Source organism: Bubalus kerabau, chromosome 13, assembly GCF_029407905.1.
Source record: "Bubalus kerabau isolate K-KA32 ecotype Philippines breed swamp buffalo chromosome 13, PCC_UOA_SB_1v2, whole genome shotgun sequence".
Classification (NCBI taxonomy): Eukaryota; Metazoa; Chordata; class Mammalia; order Artiodactyla; family Bovidae; genus Bubalus; species Bubalus kerabau.
In genome coordinates, this window is record NC_073636.1 from 79,976,095 (window position 1) to 79,991,883 (window position 15,789).

A 15,789-nucleotide genomic window follows, 5' to 3' on the forward strand; every position below is an offset into this window, starting at 1 on the left:
TCCACTGTGTGGGCATATTCCACTGTGTGTGTACACTCCGCCGCGTGTGCCTCTCCCTCACGCATTCAGCTGCTGATGGACACCCAGGTGCTCCCATGTCTTGGCTACTGTAAGTAGTGCTGCGGTGAACACTGGGATGCATGTATCTTTTCAAATTATAGTTTTTGTCTTTTCCAGAATATGCCCAGGAGAGGGATTGCAGGATCATGTGGTAACTCTATTTTTATTTTTTTAAGGAATCTCCACACTGTTCTCCATAGCAGCTGCAGCAAATTACATTCCCACCTTTGGTATGGGAGAGTTTTTTTTCCCCACACCCTCTCTAGTATTTGTTACCTGTAGACTTTTTAATGATGGAGTGAGGTGATACATAATTGTCATTTTGATTTGCATTTCTTTAATAATTATGATGTTAAGCATTTTTTTCATGTGCCTGTGCCATCTGTATGTCTTCTTTGCAGAAATATCTGTTTAGGTCTTCTACCCATTTTTTGAGTGGGTAGTTTGTTTTTTGATACTAGTCATATGAGCTGATTAGGGCAAAGACTAATAGAGTTTTGCCAAGAAAATGCACTGGTCATAACAAACACCCTCTTCCAACAACACAAGAGAAGACTCTATACATGGACATCACCAGATGGTCAACACCGAAATCAGATTGATTATATTCTTTGCAGCCAAAGATGGAGAAGCTCTATACAGTCAGCAAAGACAAGACCGGGAGCTGACTGTGGCTCAGACCATGAACTCCTTATTGCCAAATTCAGACTTAAATTGAAGAAAGTAGGGAAAACCACTAGAGCATTCAGGTATGACCTAAATCAAATCCCTTATGATTATACAGTGGAAGGGAGAAATAGATTTAAGGGCCTAAATCTGATAGACAGAGTGCCTGATGAACTATGGAATGAGGTTCGTGACATTGTACAGGAGACAGGGATCAAGACCATTCCCATAGAAAAGAAATGCAAAAAAGCAAAATGGCTGTCTGAGGAGGCCTTACAAATAGCTTTGAAAAGAAGAGAAGTGAAAAGCAAAGGAGAAAAGGAAAGATACAAACATCTGAATGCAGAGTTCCAAAGAATAGCAAGAAGAGATAAGAAAGCCTTCTTCAGCGATCAATGCAAAGAAATAGAGAAAAACAACAGAATGGGAAAGACTAGGGATCTCTTCAAGAAAATCAGAGATACCAAAGGAACATTTCATGCAAAGATGGGCTCGATAAAGGACAGAAATGGTATGGACCTAACAGAAGCAGAAGATATTAAGAAGAGATGGCAAGAATACACAGAAGAACTGTACAAAAAAGATCTTCATGACCCAGATAATCATGATGGTGTGATCACTGACCTAGAGCCAGACATGCTGGAATGTGAAGTCAAGTGGGCCTTAGAAAGCATCACTACGAACAAAGCTGGTGGAGGTGATGGAATTCCAGTTGAGCTATTCCAAATCCTGAAAGATGATGCTGTGAAAGTGCTGCACTCAATATGCCAGCAAATTTGGAAAACTCAGCAGTGGCCACAGGACTGGAAAAGGTCAGTTTTCATTCCAATCCCAAAGAAAGGCATGCCAAAGAATGCTCAAATTACCACACAATTCCACTCATCTCACACGCTAGTAAAGTAATGCTCAAAATTCTCCAAGCCAGGCTTCAGCAATATGTGAACCATGAACTTCCTGATGTTCAAGCTGGTTTTAGAAAAGGCAGGGGAACCAGAGATCAAATTGCCAACATCTGCTGGATCATGGAAAAAGCAAGAGAGTTCCAGAAAAACATCTATTTCTGCTTTATTGACTATGCCAAAGCCTTTGACTGTGTGGATCACAATAAACTGTGGAAAATTCTGAAAGAGATGGGAATACCAGACCACCTGACCTGCCTCTTGAGAAATTTGTAAGCATGTCAGGAAGCAACAGTTAGAACTGGACATGGAACAACAGACTGGTTCCAAATAGGAAAAGGAGTTCGTCAAGGCTGTATATTGTCACCCTGTTTATTTAACTTCTATGCAGAGTACATCATGAGAAACGCTGGGCTGGAAGAAACACAAGCTGGAATCAAGATTGCCGGGAGAAATATCAATAACCTCAGATATGCAGATGACACCACCCTTATGGCAGAAAGTGAAGAGGAACTCAAAAGCCTCTTGATGAAAGTGAAAGTGGAGAGTGAAAAAGTTGGCTTAAAGCTCAACATTCAGAAAACGAAGATCATGGCATCTGGTCCCACCATTTCATGGGAAATAGATGGGGAAACAGTGGAAACAGTGTCAGACTTTATTTTTCTGGGCCCCAAAATCACTGCAGATGGTGACTGCAGCCATGAAATTAAAAGATGCTTACTCCTTGGAAGGAAAGTTATGACCAACCTAGATAGCATATTCAAAAGCAGAAACATTACTTTGCCAGCAAAGGTCCGTCTAGTCAAGGCTATGGTTTTTCCTGTGGTCATGTATGGACGTGAGAGTTGGACTGTGAAGAAGGCTGAGCGCCGAAGAATTGATGCTTTTGAACTGTGGTGTTGGAGAAGACTCCTGAGAGTCCCTTGGACTGCAAGGAGATCCAACCAGGCCATTCTGAAGGAGATCAGCCCTGGGATTTCTTTGGAAGGACTGATGCTAAAGCTGAAACTCCAGTACTTTGGCCACCTCATGCGAAGAGTTGACTCAATGGGAAAGACTCTGATGCTGGGAGCGACTGGGGGCAGGAGGAGAAGGGGATGACAGAGGATGAGATGGCTGGATGGCATCACTGACTCGATGGACGTGAGTCTGAGTGAACTCCGGGAGTTGGTGATGGACAGGGAGGCCTGGCGTGCTGCGATTCATGGGGTCGCAAAGAGTCGGACATGACTGAGCGACTGATCTGATCTGATATGAGCTGATTATATATTTTGAAAATTAATGCCTTATTGGTTGCGTTGTTTGCAAATATTTTCTTCCATTCCGTAGATTCCCTTTTCATTTTATGATTTTCTTGGTTGTGCAAAATCTTTTAAGTTTAATTAGCTCCCATTTGTTTAGTTTTGTTTTTATATCCATTACTCTAGGAGATGGACCTGAAAAGATACTGCTCCACCTTATGTTAAAGAGTGTTCTGCCCATGTTTTCCTCTAGGAATCTTATAGTACCAGTCTTACGTCTAGGTCTTTAATCCATTTTGGGTTTGCTTTTGTAAAGGTGTTAGAGACTAGTCTAATTTCATTGTCTTACGTGTAGTTGTCCAGTTTTTTAGCACCACTTATTGAGGAGACTGCCTTTTCTCCATTGTATATTCTTGCCTTCTTTGTCATAGTTAAATTGACTATACATGTATGGATTTATTTCTGGACAAGGTGGGCCCTTTTAAAGATAAGGGTTTGTGACATTGAGTATGAAGTAAGACATGCTTCACCTGGGGTCACTGAGAACATCTGGGTACCTGGGGCCAACAGGAAGCACGGTGACCTCCAACACAGTGCGTTCTAACCGCCTACCTCCTATGTCAGAGATGACTGAGCGGCTGGGATACAGTGAGGGAAGGGGGTCTGCCCCCTGAGCAAACACCCGGTAGTGGCAGCAGCGGGCTTCAGGAGAAGTGTCACTGCAGGTAAAGAAACAGAAAGGAGAGACGTGCAGGGGACCCGGGATCCCCTCACTCATGGGCTGGATATCAGAACTCCCTGCAGCTCCTCTGTAAGCAGCCGTGATGAGGGAGATGCCCAAAGGGTCCCCGGGCATGCTGTGATAGGGTGAGGAACCTGGTCAACACGGCGGAGGGGAGGGGAAAGCACATGCCCTCTTCCTTCCGTGGCTACACCCAGAGGTGGGAGCCTTCACTTCCACCACCATTCCATTAGCTGGAACTTGGCCACATGGGCGCCCCTAGCTGCAAGGAGGGTTGGGTCATGTGGTCCTTCTCGGTGGCCACGTGCCCAGTAAAAGTGGGAGTCCTAGCCCCAAGTCAAGTTCAAGTTCAGTTCAGTCACTCAGTCGTGTCCGACTCTTTGCGACCCCATGAGTTGCAGCACGCCAGGCCTCCCTGTCCATCACCAACTCCCGGAGTTCACTCAGACTCACGTCCATCGAGTCGGCAACGCCATCCAGTCGTCTCATCCGCTGTCGTCCCTTCTCCTCCTGCCCCCAATCCCTCCCAGCATCAGAGTCTTTTCCAATGAGTCAATTCTTCACATGAGGTGGCCAAAGTATTGGAATTTCAGCTTTAGCATCAGTCCTTCCAAAAAGGAAGGCAAATGTTAATATCAGGAGATAAATACCAATTCTGCCACAGGGCTAAGAGAGAAGAGAAAATGGAGACCTCTGTCACAGACATGGGGCTGCAGGTAGAAATAAACAGCCCCTTCTGGGGGAAGATATGAAAACATCCACCATACACACAGTTAATAGCTTCCTCAGTATCTCATCTCCTTCCTCCTTCCTAAGAGGAACCCTCCTTTGGTCAACATCACAAAGTACTTGGCTAAAAACGTCAATCTCCCAGTCTCCCCTTGGGACCATGAATTTGAGCAGAAATCTGCTGGGGATTTCTGGAAGAGCTTTCAACTTTCTGATAGAAACACTCTCCCTTCTTGTTTCTCTGGTCTTCCTCTTCCTACTGGAAGCTCAGGAGTTTCTGCAAGTGCAGTGGCATCTGTCAGTTAGGACAAGCGGGTATCCAGGGGGAGCCTGGCTCTTAATCATGACACTGAGCCCCTGCCATCTGTGGACCGCCTACTGCAGACCTCCTTCTAGCAGAGAAAAGCAAACCCTTTGTTTGTTTAGACCTCTTTGCTCTGGCAGTCTGGGGTCTCCCTGGCCTGCCTGTTTGCTCTGTGCCCTTGTATATTATAGGGAGGCTCACTGGTAGGCGTGCTCTGCCCACATGTACACAGTTCATGGCTGACCCCACCATCCCAAGGAAAGGCCCCTCTAGGGAAGGAAGAAGAAACCCATGTTTCTGACAGTCTTTATCTTGATCCTTTATTTGTAAATGCAAAACAACTTTCAGGGGATCTCAGGACATTTGGAGAAAACAAACATCACAAAAGGGAAGGTTCAAAATGGATAAACTGATTACTTTGAAATAAACAGAGAGTATTCAAAGAGGCAAAGAAGTATTTTCATTCTACTCTGAATCTTAGGAGGATTCAAGAGACTGTTGCATCCACGAGAGCAGGTTGTTATGAAAATGGAGTAATCAGAGAAGTAGGAATCATCTTTGAAAATGAGAAATAGGATTACATTTAAAAATTTCCATGAGTGGACTGAAAAATAAGACATAGCCAATGATGAAGTTAGTGATCTAGAGTACGTAATTGAAAAAATCTCCCTGAATGTAAAGAGACAAAGCTGGAAAATGTAAGAGAAAATTTGAGACAAGGAGGATAAATCCAGGAGTTTCAGCTGCTGTAAAATGGGATTTTCAAAATAAGAGAGAGAGTGGAGGGGAGGAAATAATAAAAGAAATGAAAAGAACATTTCTGGGCGCTCCAGGAAAGACTTGAGTCCTTAGGTTACGTGTTTCACCTGGTTCCGTTTACGATGCATACCTACAGACAAAATTTCCAGGGAAATTTTAAAACATTAAGAATAAAAAGGCTACTCTATGGGCTTTTGGAAATCATAATTTTTAAAGTGATAAGTTACCAAAGATTGAAATCAGATTAGCACCAGATTTGTCATCTACCTGGATGCCAGAAGATGATGGGGATATGAATGCCATGTTCTGAGGGTAAAAGAGTCTCAAAACATGTATATTACCATATGTGAAATAGATGACCAGTCCAAGTTTGATGCATGAAACCAGGCATTCTAAGCCAGTACACTGGGACATCCCAGAGGGATGGGATGAGGAGAGGGGTGGACAGGGAGACACATGTACACCCATGGCTGGTTCATGTCAATGTACGGCAAAAAAAATCACAATATTGTAAAGTAATTAGCATCCAATTAAAACAAATAAATTAAAAAAAAAGAATATTACATGAAAAAAAAGTTCTCAATCTAGGGTTCTTTATGTAGCCAAACCAAATAAAGATATTCTTAGGCATTCAAGAATTTAAAAATTCACCATCCATGTACTCTATTTGAAAAAGTTATCCAAGGATTTATACCAACCTCCTGAAAAAAAAAATCTAATAAAGAGGAGGGCATATATATTATTTTAAAATGTCAGTTGACAATTATACAGAAGAGTCAAAAAGAATGCTAGAAAGAAACAATAAGACTGGGGGTTAGACCTGACACTTGGAAACTTCTTGTTTGAGCGGTGAACTTTCAGTGACTCGGAATCACATTTGGTTCCTCGTGGATCCCTTCACACTTAATACTATTTACCTGGTGATGTTTCGGTGCTGCTTGTTGGTTCACGGTCTGTGGAGTCAGACTACTGGCAGTTCTACACTTTTCCCAGCTTTCGTTTTTCCAGTAGTTGGATGTGAGTGTTGGACCGTAAAGAACGCTGAGCGCCAAAGAATTGATGCTTTTGAACTGTGGTGCTAGAGAAGATTCTTGAGAGTCCCTTGAACAGCAAGGAGATCCAACCAGTCCATCCTCAAGGAAATCAGCCCTGAATATTCATTGGAAGGACTGATGCTGAAGCTGAAGCTCCAATACTTTGGCCACCTGATGCAAAGAGCTGACTCATTGGAAAAGACCCTGATGCTGGGAAAGATTGAGGGCAGGAGGAGAAGGGGCAGCAGAGGATGAGATGGTTAGATAGCATCGTTGACTCCATGGACATGAGTTTGAGGAAACTCCAGGATATAGTGAAGGACAGGGAAGCCTGGTGTGCTGTAGTCCACGGGGGGCTGCAAAGAGTCAGACACTGCTTAGCGACTGAACAACAGTTCACAGTTTAAAGAAGATTTAGTTCTAAATTCTAGAACAGAATGATGAGAAATAATAGTAACACAGTGAGACAGTATATAGCAGGCACTATTCCAAGCACTTAGCATAAATTAACACTTTTTATCTGCATGAAAACTTTGTGAAGCAAAGATTATCAGTATCCTCATTTTTACCGATGAGGAACCTGGAACACAGAGAGGTTAAGTAACTTGTCCAAAGTCATCTAGCAAAAAGTGGCGGAGGTGGGATTTGAATTCGGACATACTGATCTCAGGGTCTGCGAAGTACAACTAACGTTAACTAACGTGCTTAGGAGGCAAGAGGTAACAACAGAGTGAAGTCAGAATAACTGCACTAATTTCTTTGTCTTTCAATGGAAGGAATTGATCAATACCATCTAAAAGAATCCGTCTGCAATGCGGGAGACCTGGGTTCAATCCCTGGGTTGGGAAGATCCCCTGGAGAAGGGAATGGCAACCCACTCCAGCCTTCTTGCCTGGAAAATCCCCATGGACAGAGGAGCCTGGTGGGCTGCAATCCATGGGGTCTTGAAGAGTCAGACATGACTGAGTGACTGAGCACAGCAAGGATGAATAATCCAGAAGTAGAAGTAGACATATTGTTAAAGGAAAACCCTCATGGCTCAGATGGTAAAAGCATCTGCTTGCAATGTGGGAGACCCGGGTTCGATCCCTGGGTAGGGAAGATCCTCTGGAGAAGGAAAGGGCAATCCACTCCAGTACTCTTGCCTGGAAAATTCCATGGATGGAGGAGCCTGGTGGGCTACAGTCCATGGGGTCACAAAGAGTTGGACACGACTGAGCGACTTCAATTTCAAAATTTCACCATCAGAAAAACCAGAAAACCTGAGCCAAGAACTGACACTCCTGGGGAGGGGGCGGGAGAGGTCTCCAATGGAAGAAGACTTCTCCTGTTACACTTTTTGCACCCCCCCACCTCGGATATTTATATCCAGAGATATTACATTTGTCTTCATGTTTGCAGCTAATACTTCTTTTTTATTGTTGAAACAAAATGTTTTATTATGTATTATTGCTATCGTTTTAGAAACAAGTTCAATTTCCCCCCAAATTAATTCTCTCAATGCGTTGCATCATCTTGACTACCCTGAACGGAAGTTGTGCCTTTTGGAGTAATGCTCGTGGGGCGGGGCGCGGTCTGAAGTCCCCCTCTCGCAGCCAGCTCAGCCTGTCCCCTCTGTTGTGTCCCGTCAAGCCTCCCTCCCACTCCCGGGAAAAGTCTGTCTGGCAAAATCTTCCAAGTTCAGAACCTTGGCAGACGCAGTTTTCCAGAAGGAAGCCCACGACTCCCAGCAAACGGGTGTGTTTGTCCCTTCCCCACAGGGCAAGGGTGTCGGAGGCGAGCCTGGGACAATCTTGAGGAGGACGTACTGGCACTGGGCCTCGAGCCAGCAGCAGGGGCGTTGGGGACATCTGTGACCCCCACCCGGGTCTGGCAGCGTCCTCCAGCTCCCTGGAAGGTATTGGGGGGTGGCGGTCCCTGCAATGTCGGGGTCTCTTCTCGCCACCCCCCAGAGGGTCTGCAACCTCTTGGCCTCCTGTGTCCCCCACTCATCAGCGCCCGGCCCCCAGAGCCCCCTCTGGAGCCGCCGACCCAGCCGCAGGCCCCATGAGGGCTCCAGACTCTGCCCGGAGCGACTGCATCCCTGTGGTTCTCGCCGTGAGTCATGGCGGGTCTGCACCGCCCTCCTATCTGGGGAGCCGGAGATCGCCTTTAATTCCCTCCAGCTGGGCCCTGCAGGGCTGAGGTAATCTGTTCTGGCGCAAGAGGAAAGCAGAGAGTTTGTTGTGTCTTTGTTTCATTCAAATGGTTTGGATGATGACTCACTCGATTTCTTCTTTCTTTCTTTTTAAACCAGGGCACCGTCTAGAAGTCGTTTCTGATTAGAAGTTGACCTCAGAAGTATGCACGCATCATTTTCAAAACATCCACCAGCACCACAGAAACCGACGCAGGATGAGAAGGGTCGCGGCGGACGAAGGCCAGGGCCGGGCCTTCCCGCACGGCCCGCGGGGCGCGGGGGGCGCCGGCCTCAGTCAAAGTTGGGGTGCCGTCCCCCATCCGCTCCCCGGAAAGTGCACTGACCTGGGGCCAGCGGGGGGCGACAGGGACGCTTGTCACCGTCGTGGTCGTCGTCATGCGACGCCGGCCGCTATTACTGAGTCATCACAGACCACGCCGTTCTCACGGAGCTGTCTGTTCTAGCAGTGTCCTGCCAGGCAGGCACCCCTGGAGTTTGTGGTCTGAGCGGCATTGTCGGGTACTTCTCAGGAGCTGGGAGGTCAGAGTGGAAGGTCAAAGCCCCTGACCCACTTGGGCAGGGCTATCTGGTGGCAGAATCGGAGGTCCCGTTAGAAACACAGAGCCCGAGGCAAAGCCTGCTCAGCCCCGTGGGAGAAGCTCTGAGCCGGTGAGGTGGCAAAGGGGTGATCAGAGGTGGTGAGCAGGGCGTGAGTGGGGTTCAAGGTCAGCGGTAATAGGAGAGGGGAGAAGGTTGGCTACACGGGCTGGGGAGCAGCAGAAAGCTGAGGCTGACCAAGGTCACTTGCGTGCACACATGCTCAATCATGTCTGACTCTTTGAGACTTCATGGACTGTAGCCTGCCAGGCTCCTCTGTCTGTGGGATTTTTCCATGGTAAAAATACTGGAGTGGGTTGCCATTTCCTTCTCCAGGGGATCTTCCTGACCCAGGGATCAAACCTGTGTCTCCTGCATTGGAAGGCAGATTCTTTACCCCTGAACCCCCGACCACAGTCTTGGTTCTGATTATCTGCTGTCTACTCTGTGCCACGTGGTCTGTGCAGACAGGTGGGCATGAGACCTCCATCCCCCAGGGCCTGCAGGCTGTTGGAAGGGACCAGACCGGGAGCGGTCGCCTCCAACCAGGGGGCTCTGGAAAGCTTCCGGTGAGGGGCGGCCATGGCCTTGGGCAGGGTGGGGGTGGGGGCCTGCACAGGAGTGGGGCAAGTGCCTGTGTGTTTAGCTGAGAGACACACCTGGGGGGAAGACGGTGGCTGCATTTGGCAGGGGTGTGGGCTGAGGGAAAGTGGGGATTCCAGGGGCTCCAAAAGGCGGGATAGAAAATACTGTGAAGGTCTGCTCATGGCAGCAATGGTGAGTGGCACAGCCGGAGAGGCCTGGCGTCCGGCACCCCTGCCCAGGGAGAGGCAAGTGCCCCAGGCCTGGAGCGCTGAGCTGACCGCCCACCTGTGGGAGCAGCTCCTCAGATGGGACCCCTAGTGTCTGCATCCTGTGAGGCCTTCCTGTGAGGCGCTTGAGCATCCATGAACTGGCAGCTAGTGATCAAGAATCCACCTGCCAATGCAGGAGACACGAGAGACGGAGGTTCGATCCCTGGATGGGGAAGATCTCCTGGAGGAGGAGATGGCAATGCACCCCAGTCTTCCTGCCTGGACAGTCCCATGGATGGTGGAGCCTGGCGGGCTTCAGTCTGTGGGCAAAGCGTCGGGCCCGACTTAGCAACTAAACAGCAACCGTGTTTCTTGTGGGTGGCCTGCGTGTTTCTTTCCCGGGGCTGCTATAAAAAATTGCCACAAACTCACTAGCCTAAAACAACCAAAATCTGTTTTCTTTCAGACCTGGAGGCTGGAAATCCAAAATCAAAGTGTCCGCCAGGCCACGGTCCCTCTGGCAGCTGCAGGGGCTCCTTGGCTCGTCGCAGCCCAGCCCTGGTCTCTGCCCCCGTCTTCACGAGGCCGTCTCTGGGTCTCTCTGCCTTTTTCTCCTCTTAGCAGGACACTCGGCACTGAGTTTAGGCCCCACCCACACCCCCAGATAATCCAGGATGACCTTGAGGTCACTGATAATGCCAAGGACGCTTTTTCCAAACAAGGTAACTTTCACAGGTTCCTGGTGGACACTCGTGGGGTCTGAGGCGTGCATGCATGTTAAAGTCACTTCAGTCGTGTCTGACTCTTTGTGGCCCCATGGACTGTAGCCCGCCAGGCTCCTCTCTCCATGGGATTCTCGAGGCAAGAACACTGGAGTGGGTTGCCATCTCCTCCTCCAGGAGACCTTCCCGACCCAGGGATCGAACCCGTGTCTCTTACATCTCCTGCATCGGCGGGCGGGTTCTTTACCTCTAGCACCACCGGGAGGCCCCATTTAACCTGCCAACGGTCAGTAAGACCTATCTCCCCCCATTAAGTGGGAGCTTCCTGAGAACGGAAACCGCCTCCCTTCCTTTCTTCCTCCCTCCCTCCCTTCCAGAAATATCAAGGGACCGCCTGCCATGGTCCAGGCACAGTGCTGGGCCCCGGGGAGACTGAAGCAATGCAAACATATCCTTCACAGGGACGACTTTGCAGCGCGGGAGGCAGACCCAGCAGAAACAAACATTCCCGCAGGTTGCAAGTAGAGCTGCAGAGGAAAGCAGGGAGGGGCAAGACCAGCAGGGTTGGGGGCTGGCTAGGGCGGCATGGGTGGACCAGCTTCAACCAGGGAGGTCAGGGAAGGCTTACCGGAAGATGTGACACTTGGGCTGGACCCCAGGTGCTGAGCCGGGCCAGGTTGGAAGCGCGCCCTCGCTCCCTGGCCGAGTGTGATCTTGGCCAGCTGGTGCACCCCTCTGTGCCTCAGTTTCCTCGTAGGTAAAGTGCTGGCAGCAACGACACGGTCTCCGGGAACCACCCCGAGGGTTCGGGGAGTGAACCCGTGAGGTTCCTTCACAACCAAAGGGTTCCTAGAACTTGCTTCAAAAGCCACAGCTAATCCTGAGGAATACTTAAATGTTAACGTTCTTACAAGCAGAGCCATGCACCACAAATTTTTGTTAATAATTTGAGGAATATTTATTTTTAAAAAAAGACCCTAAAAGTAGTCATCATGCAACATCCTGAAACATCTTAGAGCTCCTTGCGTGCGTGCTCAGTCGCTTCAGTCCTGTCCGCCTCTGCCACCCAGTGGACTGTAGCCCGTCCGGCTCCTCTGTCCGTGGGATTCTCCAGGCAAGGATACTGGAGTGGGTCGCCGTTTCCTTCTCCAGGGGATCTTCCCAGCCCAGGGATCGAACTCGAGTCTGTTATGTCTCCTGGCTGGCAGCAGGTTCTTTACCACGAGAGCCACCTGGGGAGCCCCTTAGCGCTCCCTACTCTTTACGTATCTTACCTCTTAAGAATGGGCTTGTTTGAATCAGGTTGGAGGCTGGGATAAAAACCCTATTTTCTTTAGGGTTGGGGGCTTTAAAATCTTCAGAGAGGCCTGGCCAGTGTCCTGGGGGCCAGTGTTTTGGGCAGAGCGAGCTGAGTCCTTGGGAGCTCGGGACCGGCTAGCGGAGCTGGGGTCTCCTCCTACATCGTGTTGACGCGGCAGACGGATGGAGGTCAGGCGAAAGGTGGTCCTGGAGTGAGATGCAGAGGAGGGGCAGAGAGGAGGGGGAGAGGGGGGCCTTACAGGAGGCCCAGGGGGAGCCCCGGGCCCCAGGGCCAGCATCGCCTCCCGCCTGGGCCTCCGGGACCTGCCCCTCTAGGGGGCAGCAGGGCTCCACCCAGCGTCTCTGCCTCGGGAGACGCTCCTCGTGTTATTAACGGAACGTGCCCCAGTATCCGCATCAGGGAAATTTCTTCACAGACTTGGCCTTGGCTGGGCCCAGAGGATGTCTCTTTTCACCTTCGGACGTTTGAGGGGGAAATGCTCATTAGGAAGAAAAGTATTTAATGTCACGGTAACACGTGAACGGTTCCGAAACACGGAAGCCGACAGCTGTACCCACTTAGGGAGCACGTTGGGGTTCCAGCTGGCAGGAGCTCCCCCCACTCCAGCCTGGCCTGGGAAGGAAGCTGGATTTCTAAGACTCATAATATTCACGGGGAAAAGACGTGCGTTTCCGCACTAGCGTTCGTGGCCAGGTTTGGGTTTTTAGACCCTGCAAACAAACCTCCTTGAGCAGGTCTTCCCCACCCATCTTAGGGGGCACCTCGTCCTCTTCCTCTCTTGCTGGGGGAGCCAGGACGGCCCCCGGCTGTGTTTTGATGAAACCCTGTGACAGTGTTGAGCTGAGGCTCATGGGCAGCACCCCTCACGGTGTGGCCTCGTGGTCCCCTCTGGGGGCAGGGGTTACAGGTACCTGTGTGGGGAGCACAGACCTGGTTCAGGTCCTAACTCTGCCACTTCACGCCGTGTGGTCATCAGAGGGGGCCCTGCTGGAGCCTCACATCCGGCCTGAAAAACAAGGAGAGACCTGGCCCACGGTGTGACTGTGGTCCGGGCTTCGTTTGGTTCCAGGCACACCCTAACACTCACCGTCACGCAGCCAGCCACCCTACCAGCTCCCACCCACCTGCCTATCCAGCCCCCTGGCCTGACCAACCGCTTCCCTCTTCCGTGGCTCTTGTCACTTATCTCCATCCCTTCTGTGTCTACGGTTTACAGTCTGTCTCCCGCCAGAATGTGAGCTCTCCCCTGCTATGTCCAGAACACACCCTCAGCATCAGTAAATACCGTTGAGTACACGTGTGAGCGAGTAGGAGCTCTCACCCAGCTATCCGGCCTCGGTTTCCCTGGATGGGCAGTGAGGATGGAGCTACTGAGCAAAGTCTCCAGGCGCTTCTGGATGGGCCCTGTGAGCAGACCCGAGTAGAAGCACCTGGCCCGGGCACTCACCAGATTCTGGTTCAACAGAACCAGGCATGTTCACATCCCTGGTTGTCGGATTTCCAATGTTGTGTGCAGCTTTTGAGAAAAATTCTTACTGATGGTTCTTTTTTTCCAAGCCAGTCATTTTATATTTTATTTTATTCATTTATTTGTTTTCGGCTGTGTTGGGGCTTCATCGCTGCACGTGGGCTTTCCACTCACTGTGGCGGGTGGGGGCTACTTGAGTTGCAGCGCCCAGGCTTCTCGTGGCCGTGGCTGCTCTTGTTTGCAGAGCACGGTTCGCATTAAGGTGCGCTCGGTAGTTGTGGCCGCCAGACTCTAGAGCACAGGCTCGGTAGTTGTGGCACAGAGCTTGGTTGCTCCGCTGCCTGTGGGATCTTCCCTGATCAGGGATCGAACCCGTCTCCTGCATTGGCAGGCGGATTCTTTGCCGCTGAGCCGCCAGGGAAGAAGCCCTGTCTGTGGCTTTATAATACAGTCAGGAGAATCACCAGCCCCCGCCCCCCAAAGGGCGGCCACCATTTATATAGACTCACCCAGTGAGGCCCGCGTGGGGTCCTTGCCCGTCGAGTGTTTCTGCACACTGGCTGGGGGAGGCCCAGGGAGGAGAACCCTGAGGACCAGGGAAGTGTGCCCACAGGCCTGTGGAAGTGACGCATGGAGCGTAGGACTGTGTCCGCTCTCCTGAGCGAAGCCGCTGGGGACACTCACTGCGGGAGGAGCTGGCCCGTGGCGGGTGACAGGCGCCCCCCATGGTGGCCAAGAGCCTGGGCTCCCGAGGCGCACGCGTGGACGTGGCCATGAGCCCCAGCTGGGCGGCCTCAGCAGGCGACTTCACACCTCTGAGCCTCGGTTTCCTGTCAGGAGGGGTGACGGGCGCCGGCCGCCCACAGGGCCGTGGCGAGAGCATCACAGGCACAGCTCTGAGCGCTGGCACTGTGCTGAGTTCAGAGCTGAGCAGAGGAGGCGAGGGAAGCACAGTAACAGCCCCCGAAGACATCCACCTAGAACCTGGAACCCGTGAATGGATGCCACCTCGAGAGGGGGCATTACGGTTGCAGCTGGAATTAAGCTTGCTAGTCAGCTGACCTCATGATCAGGAGACTGGCCTGGGGGACCCGGGTGGGTCCAGTGGAACCACAAGAGCCCGAAAGCGTGGATGAGCGAGGCTGCGAGGAAGGCTGGACCTGCCACCGCTGGTGCTGAAGCCGGAGGAAGGGGCATGAGCCAAGGAGTGTGGGTGGCCCCCAGAAGCTGGAAAAGGCAGGAAAAATCCTTGAGCTTCCAGAAGGAACACAGCCCTGCCAGCACCTTGACTGTAGCCCAGAGGCTTCTGACCTCCCAAACTGTAAGCTGATAACGTCCCGCTGTTTTAAGGCACACGTTTGTGGCAACTTGTCAGTGCAGTGACAGGAATCTCAGAGAAGGGGAAGGAACCATCCCAGGAGGCAGGCTACAGCCAGGCTTCCCTGGGGGCTCAGTGGCAGACGCGACCTGGGTCTCCCTCCTTGGAGCAGAACTTAGCAGTATTAGCATCAGTTGAAGACTGGGGGTGCTGGGGTGGGGGGAGGTTGAAAGCTCGTAGAACCCAGGCCCTTTGTAAATGAAAAGACTGTCCAGATCATCAGCATTTCAGAGTGAGGTGTCCCCAGAGTTAGTCCTGAGCAATGTTCTGCTCCACATGGCCCCATGGGTCAGCCAGGCAGGAAATGCTGTGGGCACTGCCCACCTTTTAAACAGCCGCGGCACTCTTCGTCTCTGAGAGGTTCTGAGAAGGCCTGCAGCAAAAAAAGCAAGAAAAGCTTTCAAACTCCAACTCAGCGCTTCCAAAGATATCATACCGTAAACCTGCTTCCCCCAGTCTCTTCCCCATGGAACACCTGCTAACAGCTCACGAAGTTTGTGTTTGGTTCGATGGGCTGATCTAATTAAATCTATTCATGAGACAAATGGGGAAATTGAAGCCCAAAGAGGTGGAGGGGCACTGGAGAAGCAGTGCGGCTCAGATGGGAGAACATGGGCTTCGGAGTCAAAGATCCGGGGCTGTTCAGCTGGGCTCTGCTGCAGCCAGTCACGTGGCCCTGGGGAAGTCATGCCACCTCTCGGGGCCTCTGATTCCTGATGAGTAAAATGTAGGTAAGAGAGCCTTCTTGGCAGAATACTGGGAATGACTGTCTCCATCCATTTGGGCTGTTATAACCAAGTACCATGAAGGCGGGGCGGAGTGGGGAGCGGGGAGCGGGGAAGATGCTTGTGAACAATAGGAATTGATTTCTCACAGTTCCAGAGGCTGGGAGTCTC